Genomic DNA, 12,089 nt, shown 5'->3' on the forward strand with positions numbered 1-12,089 from the left:
ATACTTGGATTTCAGTAGAAACTAAATTTTGTCAGTCCTGTGAAATTTGAAAGACAGCACAGCTTTAATTAATCATCACACAAGACCCAGTATGCTCAAATCCATACATAATTCAGTTTTTCCAGTCAAAATAAACATTTAAAATATCCACAGTGACGATCTTCCCATTGCCAGTGTCAGCAAGTCACCACAGACAGGTCGAGTTGTTGCTGAAATGTGTTAAATGACACGTTGTGTGATGACGTCATGTCATTATGCACATTTGTTACATCATTGTATGATGACATCATCGAGTAGATGTACAGCTCTTAGTGAAAAGTCTTGGTGTACAGTACGTATAATGTAAATGCTTTTCTTAGTTTTGTTTTATTACCTTTTTTTAGTAAAGGTAATATGAACACAACACATTTGTTGTTGGATATTTTTTATTTTCACATTAAACTTTTTAAAAGAATTTTTAACATAATTTATCAATATTATTATTATTTTTTTTTTTGTTATTCACATTTTATTGTTTTTTCAATTGTATACAAATAAAACAGAACACAAACACAGTGGGGTTTAGTACAAATCAGACAAAGTCAGGTCTAATTACTATTACAAAGGATAGCCATTTTTTCCAAAATTCTTCCAAAACATCCGTCTGGAGTTTCACCTTAAATGTCAACCGTTCCATAGTGAAAATCTGATGTATAATGTTAATCCACTCATAGTTGGTATTTCTTTCTGAAGCCAGTGCCTGGTTATACATTTTTGTCCCTGCTACCAATAACACTTTCATCAAATAGAGTTCTGCTTTTGTAAGTTTTAATTCTAACAAATCTCCAAGATATAGTATTTCAAATTTTCTATGAATTTTCTTTTTAAAAACTGTTTCCAAAACAATATGCATTTCATCCCAAAATGGAGTAACAGAAGAACAATTCCAGAATATATGAAAATGGTCTGCCAACGTTTGACCACATTGCCTCCAGCATTCGATCTGGTCTGAATATTTTGACTGTTGGGCTGGTGTACGGAAATAATGAATTGCATTTTTCCAAGAAAATTCTCTCCATGAAGGGGCACTGGTAACGGACCATTGTTGCTGACATATTCTCTCCCAACTATCCAACGTTAAAGAAAAATTGTCCTCTTTTTGTGGAGTCATTACCTTGTAAATTTTGAATCACCATATACAATTTGGAGATAATTTTTTGGATTGGGGCATGGTTATATGCACTCGACAGGATATCAAAAATGTCCCCTTTCTCAAAAATTGGTTTATGAATGAATTTTTTTTTTAATAAAGTCCCTAATTTGTAAATACCTGAAGTGGTCTTGGTTTATTAGTCCGAACTGTTCTTTTACATCCTGGAAGCTCATTATCACACCTTTCTCGAACAAAGTATAATATGTAGTAAGGCTCTTACTGCACCAGGTTTTAAATCCTGAATCTACTTTCCCTGGTATGGAATCTGAATCGTATGCAAACCATTTAAACAATTCTAATTTCTCATAAATGTCGTATTTTTTGATGATGTCCCTCCATACCTTCAGTGAACTGTTAAAAATTGGGTTATTTATATCTAATACTACATTTTTCATCAAGGGATCTCCAATAAGTGTACTAATTGGACATTGTGCCATTAAACCCTGATCTATCTCCTTCCATTTTGAATTGTAACTTGGGTTACACCAGCAGACTAATGGTCGCAGTTGTGCTGCTTTATAATAATCAATGAGGCAAGGTAAAGCAAGCCCCCTTGCTCTTTAGACAGTTGCAGTGTTTTAAACTTTACTGTGGGTTTTTTACCAGCCCAAACAAATCTAGAAATAATTTTGTCCCATTCTATAAAGTATACTTCTGGTCTTGTAATTGGAATTGACTGAAATAAATATAACATTCTCGGAAGGATGTTCATTTTTACAGTATCCACTCGAAGTAATATTTAAATATGGTATCAAATTCCATCTCACATCTTCATGAATAATTTCTTTTTTTAAAGAATCATAATTTAATTCTTCAAGGTTAGACAAATCAGTCGGTAAATTGATACCTAAATATTTAATAAATTTTTTGTTCCAGTCAAATTTAAATGCTTGACTCATATGGACAGAAGGGCAATAATTAAAACACAAGACTTGAGATTTTTGTTCATTCAATTTGTATCCAGAATAACTCTCATAATCTCTTAGGGTTGCAATTATTTCTGGAAAAGTCTCTGTGGGATTTGATAGATAAAGATTTTAAGATCAGGCTTAAAACTTTCCTTTTTGCTAAAGCTTATAGTTAGGGCTGGATCAGGTGACCCTGAATCATCCCTTAGTTATGCTGCTATAGACGTAGACTGCTGGGGGGTTCCCATGATGCACTGTTTCTTTCTCTTTTTGCTCTGTATGCACCACTCTGCATTTAATCATTAGTGATTGATCTCTGCTCCCCTCCACAGCATGTCTTTTTCCTGGTTCTCTCCCTCAGCCCCAACCAGTCCCAGCAGAAGACTGCCCCTCCCTGAGCCTGGTTCTGCTGGAGGTTTCTTCCTGTTAAAAGGGAGTTTTTCCTTCCCACTGTAGCCAAGTGCTTGCTCACAGGGGGTCGTTTTGACCGTTGGGGTTTTCCATAATTATTGTATGGCCTTGCCTTACAATATAAAGCGCCTTGGGGCAACTGTTTGTTGTGATTTGGCGCTATATAAAAAAATTGATTGAATTGATTGATAAACCATGACATCATCTGCAAACAGAGCCAATTTTAGTTCTGCTGCTGTCATTTGAATTCCTTTTATTTTTTAATTTTCTGTTATATTCTGAGCCAGAGGTTCAATAAATATTGAAAACAAAAGTGGACTGAGCCCACATCCCTGTCTCGTAGATCTTTCAAGCTCAAAAGGATCATAAAAAGCACCATTTCTTTTTAATCTTGCAACGGGTTTGCTATATAATGCTTTTAATGTCCTAATAATCACTTTATCGAATTTGAATGTTTCCATAACTTTAAACAGGAAATGCCACCTCACTGAGTCGAAAGCTTTCTCCGCTTCTAAGCTCAATAAAATTGCCTGTGTTTTGTTTAAATTTATGTCTAATGATTTGTAAAGATCTATCAATATTATTTTTTTTATCTAGCTACATATTCTAAACAATTATAGTTGTACACATGATGAATCATAGGTTGCTGCTATTGTCTTTTTAATGTACTTTTGCAGACAGTGTTGTGGCTGTGACAGAGAAACTTCATTTGTGTCATTGAGATGGAAAATGTGTGCAATTTTGCCTTTGAGTTGGTTGAGTTACAAGTTGCTAAGAACATTTGCAGATGTCAATTTGTTACAAGTTGTTCTTTGAAGAGAAAAAGTTGCATGACAGTCTGAAGTGGATAAATCTTGCAAGTAAGTTGCTGAGCTGGTAACACTGTATGTTTCAGTTCATTACAATAGTAGGCTTGGTGGGCAAACAGTTACAAGTTACAGTTACATAAAAGCCCATTTGTGTTGAATCTTTCTAACTGAATTAGATTAGATCACACTGCATTTGAGTGTAGACAGAAAACACGATCAGTTTATTACAAATTTGATGTTTTATATGGATTTTTGTAAGATTTCACAAATATGTTGTTTGCCAAATGGAGACTCTGTGATAGTGATGCTTTGTAACATGGCGTAATTTGTGAAAAGCTCAAACAAGCTTCAAATTGACAAAATATTGAAGGCAGTCTGGTGTGACATGTCACGCGACGAGTCAAAGGAAAAAAAAAAGCACTGCAGAGTAAATTCATCTAATGCTAATGACAAGACCTGTAATCCAATTTAAAATGTTTAATGAAAAAAGTTTATATTTAGCCCCATACCAGATTTAATATTTGGCTATCTGCGCATGCATGAAAAATAGGGAATTTGTTCTGTACTGAGTTTACCCTGTGTGTGTGTGTGTGTGTGTGTGTGTGTGTGTGTGTGTGTGTGTGTGTGTGTGTGTGTGTGTGTGTGTGTGTGTGTGTGTGTGTGGACTGAAATCAGGTTTAATGTAAATACATTCTGAGGGTGCACATAAAGGCATAAATACCGTAAGCTGTAGATGTGAGTGACTTTTTTTTTTTTTTTTTTTTGCTCAAGTCAAGTCTGAGAGCATGTGCTGCTGCAGCTGTGCTCTGCTGTATCGACACCACCACGGAACTGCCTTCAGTCCTGGGCGGTAGGGTCAACCGTTGATTGTATTTTAGCCCTGCAGGTACTCGCAGAACGCAAGAGTGAGTATTGGCAGTGCCTCTTTGAAGTGTTGATTTTCGCAGTGTTTGTTTCCTATGGTGTAGCGTTACACATTTTATAAAAATTTCTTAAGGATTGTCTTTAGGCATGCTTAAAATCCACAGCGATGATGTGGACTCCATGTGGATGTGCCTGCTGCTGTGCACTCACAATGTCATGTATATGGGCAAAACTGTACTAATGTTAGCATCTAGTGGGCTATAACCAGCAGTACTGATCACCACCGTTAGCTCTTTGGACAGATAGAAGGGTCTACAGATAACCACCATTGCTTCATATATCAGGAACAGAATAGGTGTTTTATGATGTTGCTGGTCATACACAGGTTATTGTGAACATAGACACCCCCTCCTCCACTCTTACCGGAATCCCCATTTCTGTTCTAGTAGTGGATGGTATGGTCTGGTCTCTGCACTCCACCATCCTGGATCAACGGGTGCAGTAGGTCTCCATGATAATAATTGCACAAGAATTGTGAGTTTGCTACAAGATGTAGCTCCAATTTGTTGACCTTGGTCAGGAAGATGTTTGAGTATTTCTTTAGCCTAGCTGGTAGGCCCACCTGAAATTCTCACTTCTTCTTGCACTCCCTGCACTGCCTGTACAAGAAGATTCTGGTGTTCTTGCTATAGCCCATGCAATGTTGAGATTCTTCTGGAAGATGCCAATAGCTGCAACCTGACAAGGAAATCCAATGTTCAGGGGCTTTTTGTGGCTGTAGACATGTTTGCCATTGTACAGTGTCCAGAGATGCACAAAAAAACACAAATGGCACAAACTGTTGTGTGTTGGGGGGTGTGGCTGGATGTTTTGGTGTTCTTTTCTTTTCTTTGCTCTTCAGGTGGCATGGAAACTGATTTGTTTGTGGAGAAGGTGCTGGCTGAAGAGTCCTCACCCTCATCAACATCATGTGTAGCACCTGTGACTGGTGCTCACATGCAACCTTAAAGACTTTCAGCTGAAGCAGATAATTGGATGGCGTTCTGCATTTAAGGCATGTGTGATTCAAGCAGAACTGCCGGGAACTCGACCTTGTGATGTCCGTTTGTGAGACGCTGAGGACCGCGCCTGGGTTTGACACATCGAGCCCGTGAAGCAAGGAAGGGTGAGGACACTTGCTGTCAGCACACATTAAAGGTGATTAAGTGTTCGACTAATTGTTGATAGTAACTTGGTGTTTTGTTACGCAGTATACTGGAATTGTGATGAGAATTGTGCAGTTTGCTTCTCACTGCTGTGGCGTGCAGGATAAGTGATCCTCCACTTGTTGTGAGAAGCTGCTCATTTGCATAAAGTTAAAAAATACAGACCTGAATGTGTTGCTGATAGCGTGTGTCTTCTGAAAGATATTGTTGTAACTGCTGACTTACCTCACCTCTTCTTTGCTTCACAGAGAGTCAGTTTGTCGTGTCCACCTGGGGGGTGTTTGTCTGGTGGTAGTGGGTCCAGGAACGCCGGGCTTCTATCCTTTTGGGCGCTAAAGAGCGTGCCAACAGTCACTCCACCAGAAGGACGTTGTTTTAGTTTTGTACACATTATTATGCACAGGTGAAAAATAAATTGTTTCTGTTGTTGGAACCGCTTTCTGGTTATTTTTAGCGCTGGGTTCTGTCTGACGCAGGTCCGCTCCTCAACTCGCGTCGACACATAACACAAACGTAATAAACACAGAGTCAGAGAACCAAGACCCACAGCTGTGGTGACTTTGTGCGTCACCATCTTCCTCATTAACTCTACCACATCAAAACCCATTAGTTTTTTGTCATTACTCAAATCAACTCGACCTTTATTTCTAAAGCACGTTTAAAACGAAAGTAGTCAACCAAAGTGCTGTATATAATTTTAAAAAATGGGCAAATCGTAAATAAATTAAAAATAACAATAAAATTACAACAGGCAGTAAAACCAATAAGAGACCAGGTAAAATAAAGAGTATGATGCAATCTCTCATTTAGGAAACGCTAGAGAAAAGAAATAGGTTTTTAAAGAGGATTTAAGTCTCTTGGGATAGGGATGATCTAATGTTAAAGGGGAGACTATTCCAGAGGCTGGGGGCAGCCGCTGCAAAGGCTCTGTCACCTCTCATCTTAAATCTGATTTTAGGCACCTCCAGCAACAGTTGGTCAGAAGACCTTCAGGCTCTGGTTGGGGTGTAGGGAAAAAGAAGCTCCGAAAGATTCACTGGGGCCAGACCATTGAGGGCCTTAAAAACAATTAAAAGAAGCTTAAAATCGACACTGTAATGGACCGGAAGCCAGTGAAGAGTAGCCAAAACCGGCATAATGTGGTTGTACTTATCTTTCCCAAAAGAAGACAAGCAGCAGCGTTCTGAATAAGCTGGAGGCGGTTTAGAGAGGTCTGATCCAAGCAAACATACAGAGAGTTACAATAATCTAGTCTACTTGTGATGAAGGTGTGGATAACCTTCTCAAGGTCAATCCTAGAGAAATATGGCTTGGAGTTGGCTAAGAGACGGAATTGGAAGAAACTTGTTCTAACAACATCACTGATCCGCTTATCAAATTTAAAATGGCTGTCAAAAATCACCCCGAGGTCCCTCACACAGGAATGAATGTTAGAACCCAGGGGACCCAGGACATCAGCAGAGCAGGCTGTGGAAGTGAATTACCTTAGAACATTCTGAACATCAGATGTCAGAAATAAATCACACCCTGTTTTATGATGAATAAATGAGGATAGTTCAGCTTGAAGCCACATGAAGCACATGAGGCTTTGCCGTTATGTCTCAATGGGAGGAAAAAGATGGAGATGTGTAGTGGGAGACATAAATTATGGCAGACATCAATATGACACCACTTAAAGCATACTCACACTAATTGCACATGAAAGTTATGATTTGTTATGACACATGAATAACTCAAATGTGTGGAAATATGTGTACGGTATACGAGGTCTGTTAGAAAAGTATCCAACCTTTTTGACCTTTTTATTTTTTTCAAAAACTATATGGATTTGATTCATATGTTTTTATGTCAGCAAAGCTTGAACCTTCGTGCGCATGCGTGAGTTTTTTCACGCCTGTCGGTTGCGTCATTCGCCTGTGAGCAGGCTTTGTGTGAGCACTGGTCCACCCCTCTCGTCGGATTTTTATTGCGAATAAATGAACGATTTGGAGCTTTGCTGCATCAATTTTTTCCAGAAACTGTGAGAGACCTCCAGGTGGACACCATTCAGTAAATTCAGATGGCTTTCAGGGACGATTTTATGGGGATTACACAGATTAAGGAGTGCTCCAGCCGGTTTAAAGACCTCCCACAGCTGCTGAGAGCGCGCTGTGCTCCGAGCGCTGATCAACAGGCTGAAACAACCAGATCATTTCCAACGTGAAGGCTTTGTTGATCCGAGACGTCGTCTGACTTCCACAAAAATGGCAGGAGACGTGGACATCAGTACTTTTTCGGCACATTCCACTGTTACAGGAGTTTTTTTTTTTATGGAAAGAGAAGCGGAGGGATGCGCCACGGAGCCGTTGATGGCGCGGCACAAAACCACCTCCATGTTGGTCTCACAGAACGGCTTTCGGTGGTTTTTCAGTCGTGTGACTATCCGAGAAATTTTGGATGAGCCTGGACATGCTAGAACATGTCCTGTGAGGCTTCACATTACTTTGCGCCATGCGGCACCGCTGCGACGTGCGGAATTCGTCCGCACGTCTGTCTCAATGTGCTGAAAAAGTGCTGATGTCCACGTCTTCCGCAATTCCTGTGCTAGTCAGTCGACGTCCCGGATAAAACACAGCGTCCAGTTTGGAAATGAACGGCACATTCCACTGTTACAGGAGTTTTTGTCATGGAAAGAGGAGCGGAGGAATTCCGCGCGTCGCAGCACAGCTGCATGGCGCAAAGCAACGCCGTGATGAAGCCTCACAGGACATGTTGTGGCATGTCCAGCTCATGCACAATTTCTCGGATAGTCACACGACTGAAAAGCCGTCTGAAAGCCATCTGAAAACCGTCCTGTGAGACCAACACAGAGGTGGCTTTGTGCCGCGCCATGAGCGGCACGGTGGCGCATCCCTTCGCTCCTCTTTCCATGAAAAAAAAACTAACAGTGGAATGTGCCGAAAAAGTGCTGATGTCCACGCCTTCTGCCTTTTTGTGGAAGTCAGACGACTTCCACGATCAACAAAGCCTTCACGGTGGAAATGATCTGGTTGTTTCAGCCTGTTGATCGGTGCTCGGAGCGCGGCGCGCTCTCAGCAGCTGTGGGCGGTCTTTAAACCGGCTGGAGCACTCCTTAATCTGTGTAATCCCCATAAAATCGTCCCTGAAAGCCATCTGAATTTTCCAAATGGTGTCCACCTGGAGGTCTCTCACAGTTTCTTGAAAAAAATTGATGCAGCAAAGCTCCAAATCATTCAGACATTTATTCGCAATAAAAATCAGACGAGAGGGGTGGACCACTGCTCACACAAAGCCTGCTCACAGGCGAATGACGCAACCGACAGGCGTGAAAAAACTCACGCATGCGCACGAAGGTTCAAGCTTGGCTGATGCAATTACACGTGATTCAAATCCATATGGTTTTTGAAAAAAATTAAAAGTCGGATACTTTTCTAACAGACCTTGTATATTTCTTTATTCACTTAAATGTAGGATGGAAAATGTGCATCGTGATGTGGCTTATGTTCAAGCTGATTATTTTGGCTGCTTGTGTATGTGTGTTTGCTTGTTTGTTTTAAGAAAGCCTAGTCCTACATTCAGTTTAACAGTACATCAAAGTGGTACACGAGACGTTTTCCTATGAGCAAATGTGCTGCCTTTGCAATCAAATCATTTGCGCTTGTAAAACTCTCCTGACTCTCCTCTCAATAGCACAAATGTGAAAGTTATTGTGTTATTTTGGCAGTGGTGGTGATCCTGATCTTATAACTGACACCTGATGCATATTGTTCATGTGATTCCAGTGAAAGCAATACAAGACTTGTCACGGGGCTTAATTTCTGACTGCACTTTTAATCTGCACTTGACACAAGCTTCTGTGTTTTGACACCAAAGGACCTGTCACTACCCAGCCCAGTTCTGTAGTGTGGCGCATGCAGCAGCATACAACACCAGCACGTTCCCAGACCTGAGTTGAATTCCTCAGTACAGTAGTACCACTATTAGTGGTGGGCACAGTTCCAACCACTATTTATCAAAGCTCATCTTTTCATTATCGGATTAGCTTTTCGGATAACTTTGAAATCCACAGTATTCGTGTAATGGGTTCTCAAACACGCACAATCCGGGCGGAGAGCACCCGCAACTGATCCGGATAACTTCTGAACGTCTGCTGCTGCCTTCCCGGCGCGTTACCGTCTCTGCTACCGCTGGGTCCGTGATGTATGGCCAGAGACTACTGTTATGTGTTGGACGCAGGACGGAGAACCGACCAGCATTTGAAGGACCCAGTATGAAATAAGCAGAGCACGGTACAAAGGATAACAAAATTTAATGACATAACAGTGCTGTGATGAAAGTACAAACAAATAAGTGCGCGGTCTGCGAGGTGGATTACGGTGCGCTCCCAGCTGCACAAACGGTCCGGAGCCAGAAACAGTTCGGACCCAAGGACCCCGCCGACACCCCCCAGGTGGCCGCGACAAACCGAGTCTGTGAAAGAAGAAACCATCATGTGAGTCCACACTCCACACACAGAGAGACCGCTCAAAGGTGTACATAACAGCAAACACTTCCTGGCTTAATCACTAATCAGCTTCCCACCCTGCAGGCATGGAACACCCAGTTCACATTACTCAACTGCAGTGGAAGCTGATTAAACGACTAACATAACAGCGCAATATAATAAGGTGTGAGGGACACCACATTTACTGACTGTACAAATGTTAGTCACAAAACCTAACGTACCTCAGGAAGTGTGCTGACGAGCGTGAGACCTCACCCCCCTCCTCTTTCACAGACCATGGTGTCAAACCTGGTACAGTCTCTGCATCCACTGATGATGAGATGGCTCTCGAGACGACGATCTCACCCGTCTGGACACAAGGTCGAGTCTCTGGCAAATACACACTGTGTACTCCAGACTTAAATGCCACCATGCTCCAATCCGTGTAGATGCACCACAGCTGTGAGTCCTGACGAACTGCACATGATCAGCCTCAGGTGATCAGGGTGAGGTCCTGATAACTCAGCCACACAGCCACTCAGTCCTAAACGCGTACCACCTGGAAGGAAAAACAAAAGACAGCACAGAAGACAGAAACAAAAGGCAGCCAGGCCCCCCCAGCCATACAACACATGGCTAATCATACAGGCCAGAAACCATTTTGCTGTATTCAGTGTGGTAAAGGTTTTATAAAACAGGGGGATGTAAACAGACACATGAGAATACACACAGGCGATAAACCATTTGACTGTCCTGACTGTGATAAAAGATTTACAGAAAGGCGTAATTTGAAAAGTCACATGAGCATGCATACCGGACAGAAGGCATTTGGCTGTTCTGTCTGTGGTAAAAGCATCTCACTTAAGCATTCTCTGAAACTCCACATGAGAATTCATACACGAAAGATGCCATTTGGCTGTTCGCGTTGTGAGAAAACATTTAGACAGAAGTCTGATCTGACCAGTCACTTGAGGATTCATACAAGTGTGAAACTCTTAACCTGTTCATATTGTGGCAAAACATTTAAGCAAAAGAGTAGTCTGATTAGACACACGAACACTCGTGGCTGTGGAAAGAAACTGATATAATAATGGTGGTGGTTGGGTCAACAGTGCTTATGAAGAAAAATCTGAAGAAACGCCAAGAAATTATACATCGTCACCAAAGTGCCCATGAGGTATAGTTATCAGCAATTAAAGGGACTGGTCACCATCTTGAGAGCCCTCAGTTACAATGCCTGCAATGTTTAGGTGCAATTATGGACCCCAGGGGCATTGTGTACAAAGGCTTGCATTCGCACAAAAAAGTGGCGTACATCCGCCTCCATGTAAACAAACACGCATGCTCCCACTAATGTTTTATTCTATTTCATGTTTATTCCATTTGACAAGGTACCAAATAAACTATCCCTGCATGTCCCCATTTCATTTCCATTCATCTGTAGCTCATACTCTGTATAATTTATTTTCTGTGTTCATGTTGACTGATTTGACAGAGAGGGGAATCCCAGCTCCCAGGGTCTGCTTAAATGAATTTACATATTTATATAGGCGTGTGAAAAGGAAGGTGTTTGGTACATCTGCATGTGCACTCAATTTCACGTTGATTGTGATGTACATACAGAACATGCTTGGATCCATGTTTACGCACACTTTGATACAGCTGGATATTTTTGTGCGTATGACAGTTTTTGGGTTTTAGAGTACACCAAAAATGGGTAAAGAGGTGGCGTTTGGGGGAGACCCTATGTAATCTGATTGGGTCGAGTGAAGCCCAAACATGCTTCTATCTCTCTTACCAAACAAGCTAAAGTTAACAGCCTGGGTGCTTATTAAAGTATATTTTTTGCAGACACAAAATGTTTATGTAATCACAAAACCCAGCTACACTGCTAGTAATCAAATCAAAATCAAATCAAATCAATTTTATTTATATAGCGCCAAATCACAACAAACAGTTGCCCCAAGGCACTTTATATTGTAAGGCAAAGCCATACAATAATTACAGAAAAACCCCAACGGTCAAAACGACCCCCTGTGAGCAAGCACTTGGCGACAGTGGGAAGGAAAAACTCCCTTTTAACAGGAAGAAACCTCCAGCAGAACCAGGCTCGGGGAGGGGCAGTCTCCTGCTGGGACTGGTTGGGGCTGAGGGAGAGAACCAGGAAAAAGACATGCTGTGGAGGGGAGCAGAGATCAATCACTAATGATTAAATGC

The sequence above is a fragment of the Thalassophryne amazonica genome, chromosome 2 (genome assembly GCF_902500255.1).
Source record: "Thalassophryne amazonica chromosome 2, fThaAma1.1, whole genome shotgun sequence".
Classification (NCBI taxonomy): Eukaryota; Metazoa; Chordata; class Actinopteri; order Batrachoidiformes; family Batrachoididae; genus Thalassophryne; species Thalassophryne amazonica.